We start from the raw sequence: 5,522 nt of genomic DNA on the forward strand, positions 1-5,522 counted from the left end.
TGAACTGTGCATTATGTCCCATTTATGAGGACACTGATGCTGGGACGTTTACTGCTTAAGGACTTTAGGCAATACGAAATACTGTAAATCAAAACATGACTGTAAACTAAATTGTTTTCAGCTTCCTTAAGTTACAGTTTTACACTAAGACAATGAACAGTTAAAAATACTCATAGCAGGACAAAAAATTTCACCTTACATTGTTGCCACAGATAAAAGGTTCTATATTTGGTGTTAACTCCTAGCACTGACAATGAAATCACAGCCGTTTTTCTTTTCATTAGTCAATTCCACATATATATACCTCTTAAAAAAAGAACCACAAAACAAAAACAAAAAAAACCCCTTTAATCTCAAATGTAATCACCTTCAGCTGTCCATAGAATTATGTGATAATGCCTAGAACAAAGAAAGAAGGCAGGAGAGGACTTTAAAACAATACTCCTTAAGGGGCACCTGGCCTTCTCAGTTAATAGAGCATGCGACTCTTGATCTCGTTTTGAGTTTTAGCCCCAGGTTGGATGTAGAATTTACTTCAAAAAAAAAAAAAGGAACCATGACAGACCCTGGGAAACAAACTGAGGGTTACAGAAGGGAGGAGGGGTAGGGGGATGGGGTAGCCGGGTGATGGGTACTGAGGAGGGCACATGGGATAAGCACTGGGTGTTATATGCAACTAATAAATTGTTGAACATTATGTCAAAAACTAATGATGTACTATATGTTGGCTAACTCAACATAAAAAAAAACCCTTAATTTTTATAAGGCACATTTGCTAAAACAATTACAATGTAATCAACATTATCTCCTTGTTTTGGGTATGACAAAATTATGACATTCTAAACATTTTTCCTTCAAATTTAGACATAAAACTTCTAACAAAGTAAATTTAAATTGATAATCCCTTTATAAATTATTTCTTTAAAAATACTAATACATTATACTCCACTGAGAGTTTAGTCCAACGAGATAACTCACTTTTCAATGTTTTCCCCTTACTACTCATATTCAAACTCTAACACTACCTTTTCCCATGGAAAAATTCAAAGAATTCAAAAACAGTGGAATATCTCATATGCTAGTTCGGCTGAGTGTATTTCTTCCAATGGTGATAGTTCTCACAGAAAGTGTGGAATAGGAATTAGTCTGTTTCTTAATCCCAAATTTACAGATTTTTAATCTGTTTGATTTGGGGGAAGTCACTTCACCTCTGAGAGCATAAAGGTTTTCTTGGTTTAGATTTGTTTTGATCTGCAAGATACTCTGACTCACAGAGCTGTGGTGGTCATAGCACCGTGAGTCCCATGTATAATTATTAGGAAACTTGAAGACTAAGTAATGAAAAGGAAATGACTTATTAAGTAATGGTTTTATTTTTACTTTTTATGTTTAAATTTCATATGGAAATCTTAAGTTTTTTAATATAGGAAGACTAAGTTTTCTTCCTTTTAAATTAGTGGTTATTGTATTTTTTCTTATTTTATTACTTACCTTTATCAGTTGTGACTGACTGATTACAATGGTCTCTGGGAAAAGGCAAGGACTTTTTCTTAGAAATTCTAAATTCTTCCTGAAGGTAGATTTTCTTTACTTCACATACAGTTTCGATGTGAATCTTACGAGAAAACTAAAAGCAATGCTGATCACCATAACACATCCCCCCCAAAATTACAATACACTCGTAGAAACATACAGAAAAATAATTCTTACAATATAAATGGAAACATACTGGATGCCCCAAAATAAGCCTCTCACGATTTTTGTGCATGAAGGGAGTGAGGGAAATCCATTCAGAACTTAAGAGAACAAGTAGTTGCATTGGCAGGTAACACCAAGGGTATACTTTTTAGTATAGGCTTCATTGATAATTTCAAATACAGTCTTTAAAAATTACAACTGCTAGAGACTATAAAAACCTCTTGAGGGCAGTCTATGCCGACTTACTGTTATATCCAGAACCTTAGGAAAGTGCCAAGTACACAGGAGATAATGTTTACTGAACCAAACTGCTGAAGTTCTCAGGTTAAAAATACTATTAATCTTTGGATCTGAAGATGCAGGAAAAAAATGATTTTGTATAATTTCTATCACAAAAATTAGATATGCCGTGAAGCCGGCTCCCCTCCAAACTACCCAAGGCTGAAAAGAAATCATACACAGTAATAAGGACTCCATTTACGCTTCTTACAGTACTTAAATATCACAGCCTTTTACTATTTAAATATAATGTATCTAATAAATAAAATGAGTAAAAGCAAGTCATCTGCTTATCCAATTAGGGTGTTAAATACATATTTTATTTAGAATTCATCTAATAAACTTTGAAATATTATAATGCATGTGAAGTGACCTTTGAGAAAGGATTAATTTAAAATAGGACAGCTATATTCACTGTAGTCCGGGTCTGGAAGTCTCTCTGCCTGGGGAACTAAAAAGAAGGGCATGAGTCCGTTTTAGATGAATGAAATACTTAACTGGTAAGGAATTGGGCCACATGCCATTGGTCCTGTCTGTCCTAGCATTTTGGATTTTAAGTAAAATGACCTAGCAGATGTTTTGACTTACTTGTAATCAGTCTTTAATGAATGGTTCAAGAATTTAAAATTGCATCTTAGGTTTAATTAGTATATGAACACATACCTCTTTTGTACCTTTAAGATTCAAGCCTTCAGGCCAATCAGGTCGCAAGGCACTGCCCATATTACCAGCACCAGCTTTGGTTTGTGTTTCCTTTTTCCTTCCTGAAAAGATAAACGCAATTCAAAATTCAAATGATCTAAAAACTGCCAGGCAGAGAAGTATGCTTTTTGTTTTCAAGTTTTTAGGCAATGTTATGATTCTCTTCTGTTTATACAGCATGACTAAACTAAGTTATGTGTTTTGATCATTTTATTCATTATTTTATTTTATTATTATTTTTAAAGATTTTATTTATTTGACAAAGAGAGAGAGAGAACAGGAACACAAGCAGGGGGAGTGGGAGAGGGAGAAGCAGGCCTCCCGCGGAGCAGGGAGCCTGATGCGGGGCTCGATCCCAGGACCTGGGATCATGACCTGAGCCGAAGGCAGACGCTTAACGGCTGAGCCACCCAGGCGCCCCAGTTTTTTATTCATTATTTTAATATTTTGTGATAAAGTTATAAAATGGATCTTTCAATCAAGTGTTTATTGTATATACAATGTGTTTTTGCATGTTATATACATGGTTAATATGAAAGGTACAATCTATCCGATGAAGTGTTGATATCCAAAACATATAAAGCACTCATACAACTCAGTAACCAAAAAAAAAAAAAAAAAAAACCCAAAAACAAAACAAAAAAACCAACCAAACTAAAAATGGGCAGAGGACCTGACAGACATTTTCCCAAAGACATACAGATGGTAACAGACACATGAAAAGATGCTCAACAATACTAATCATCAGAGAAGTGCAAATCAAATCCACAATGAGGTATCACCTTACACCTGTTGGAATGTCTAGAATCAAAAAGACAAGAAATAACAAGTGTTGGTGAGAGTGTGGAGAAACAAGACCCCTTGTGCTCTGTTGCTGAGAATACAAACTGGTACAGCCACTGTGAAAAACAGTATGGAGATTCCTCAAAAAATTATTAGAATTACCATATGACCAATAACTCCACTAACGAGTATTTACCCAAAGAAAAAAAAACACTAATTCAAAAAGATATGCACCCCTATGTTAACTGTAGCATTATTTATAACAGGCAGGATATGGAAGCAATCCAAGTGTCCATCCATAGGTGAATAAAGGTGCGGTATGTATGTGTATGGTGTGTGTGTGTACTATTATTCAGCCATAAAAAAGCATGGGATCTTGCCATTTGCAACAATATGGATGGACCTAGAGAGTATTATGCTATGTGAAATTTAAATCAGAGAAAGACAAGTACCCTATGATTTCACTCATATGTGGAATTTAAGAAACAAAATAAAAAAGAGACAAAAAAAAAAAACAGATTCTTAAATTCAGAGAACTGGTGGTTGCCAGAGGGGACGTGGGTAAGAAGTACGAATCTCCAGTTATAAATAAGTCACGGGGCTGTAAAGTACAGCACAGGAAATATAGTCAATAGTACTCTAGTAAGTGCGTACAATGACAGAGGGTAACTAAGCCTACTGAGGTGACCATGTCATAATGTATAAAAAATTCAATCACTATTGTGGTACACCTAAAACTAATAAAGTGTATGTCAATTATAATTCAATAAAAAAATTAGCCATCAATTTTTAAAATTTTGTCAATTTTTAGCATCCTCAAAACTTAAAAAATTCTTCTTGAATTTTATAAGCTGAAAGTTAAAAACAAACACAAAACTCTTTTAAAATAAAAAAACTGAGGTCTGTATTTCTTTTATAACTCACTTGCATTTTTTGTAAAATTACCTTAGGTGCTGTCCAACTGCAGCATGTTTGCAAAGGTGCAGATGGGCTGCTTCATTTAATTCACTAAATTTCCAGTTTTACTTATACATATTTTTCATGAAAAAAAAATCCTAGAAAATCTAAGTCATGTAGAATATAGAAATAAATATTATCTATATTCCTATCTCCCCCAACTATAATATTTTGCTCAATGTCCTTATGGCCTTTTTCTATATGGCTTTCATCTGTGAATTAATGAACCAGATGCTATATCTTCAGTTGTATATCTGGTTCTTTTATGTGCAGTTCTAGCCCCTGGTTTTTCAGCAATGAGCTCTGAAGTCAAGAATTCAGCTGCTCCTGCATCAAAGAACTAAAGTTTCAATTTCCAACAAACCAAGAGCTGGGAGTACCATAGATCTTGAAATAGGGAGTCATGGGCAAGACAGGTAACCATATAAATGAGTGAAGCAGGATGGGTATAAACAATAAAAAGTGGTGGGGGCTGTGACTAGAAATCTCTAAAAGTGTGCACTTTAGAGATTTAGAAATCCCTAAAGTATGAACAAGTGTTTTTCAAGATAGTCCATGCTTCCCATACACCTCTATGGGTCACATCTCTCCAGTCACCTGTGTGTGACCTCTTGAGACAGAAAATGTTCCCTAAACTCATGTTTGGCAGTGACATTTCTACAACAATGAATTCCATGAAAGCCAAAAATATAAAGTGGACATTTTCCTTGAAAATATATGAAAACCAATTACATTTATCTTTGAATTTCAGAATACCAAGATGTTTCTAGTCTGCCAATAATCACATGAATCACAGAGCAGTGTTTAAATAGGATTTAAAATACATACTTACACCAGTTCAAGTGCAATGCCGCCATTCCCTATGATCATTATTCTTTGAGCTTTAGTAAGCTGTTTCTGAAAGTCCTGTATTAAAAAGAAAAGGAGACAGTGTTCTGTAAATAGTGGGCAAAACGTGAAGCAAGAGGCTTCAGTGATAATATTCTTAAAATGTAGGAATTTTATCTGATTTACAAAGGAACAAAATAAATCTCTTTCCCACTCTGCCAGGATGCACCCTCCCAATATTACAAATGCTCTCTGTTTCACCCAAGCTGTCTTCA

General features: G+C 34.6%; 1 non-coding gene across 1 annotated transcript; it reads right to left on the reverse strand.

Annotated features, from left to right (window-relative positions):
- Nucleotides 1-6: 6 nt before the first annotated feature.
- LOC102735526 (uncharacterized) lies at nt 7-5,496 on the reverse strand. The gene is made up of 3 exons (XR_014141714.1): nt 5,252-5,496; nt 2,641-2,741; nt 7-1,627 (listed from the first exon to the last, which is right to left on the reverse strand). It is a non-coding gene; the product is annotated as an uncharacterized LOC102735526 (transcript).
- Between the last annotated feature and the right edge of the window lie 26 nt (nt 5,497-5,522).

Source organism: Leptonychotes weddellii, unplaced genomic scaffold, assembly GCF_054177405.1.
Source record: "Leptonychotes weddellii isolate Sample4059 unplaced genomic scaffold, ASM5417740v2 HiC_scaffold_13764, whole genome shotgun sequence".
Lineage (NCBI taxonomy): Eukaryota > Metazoa > Chordata > Mammalia > Carnivora > Phocidae > Leptonychotes > Leptonychotes weddellii.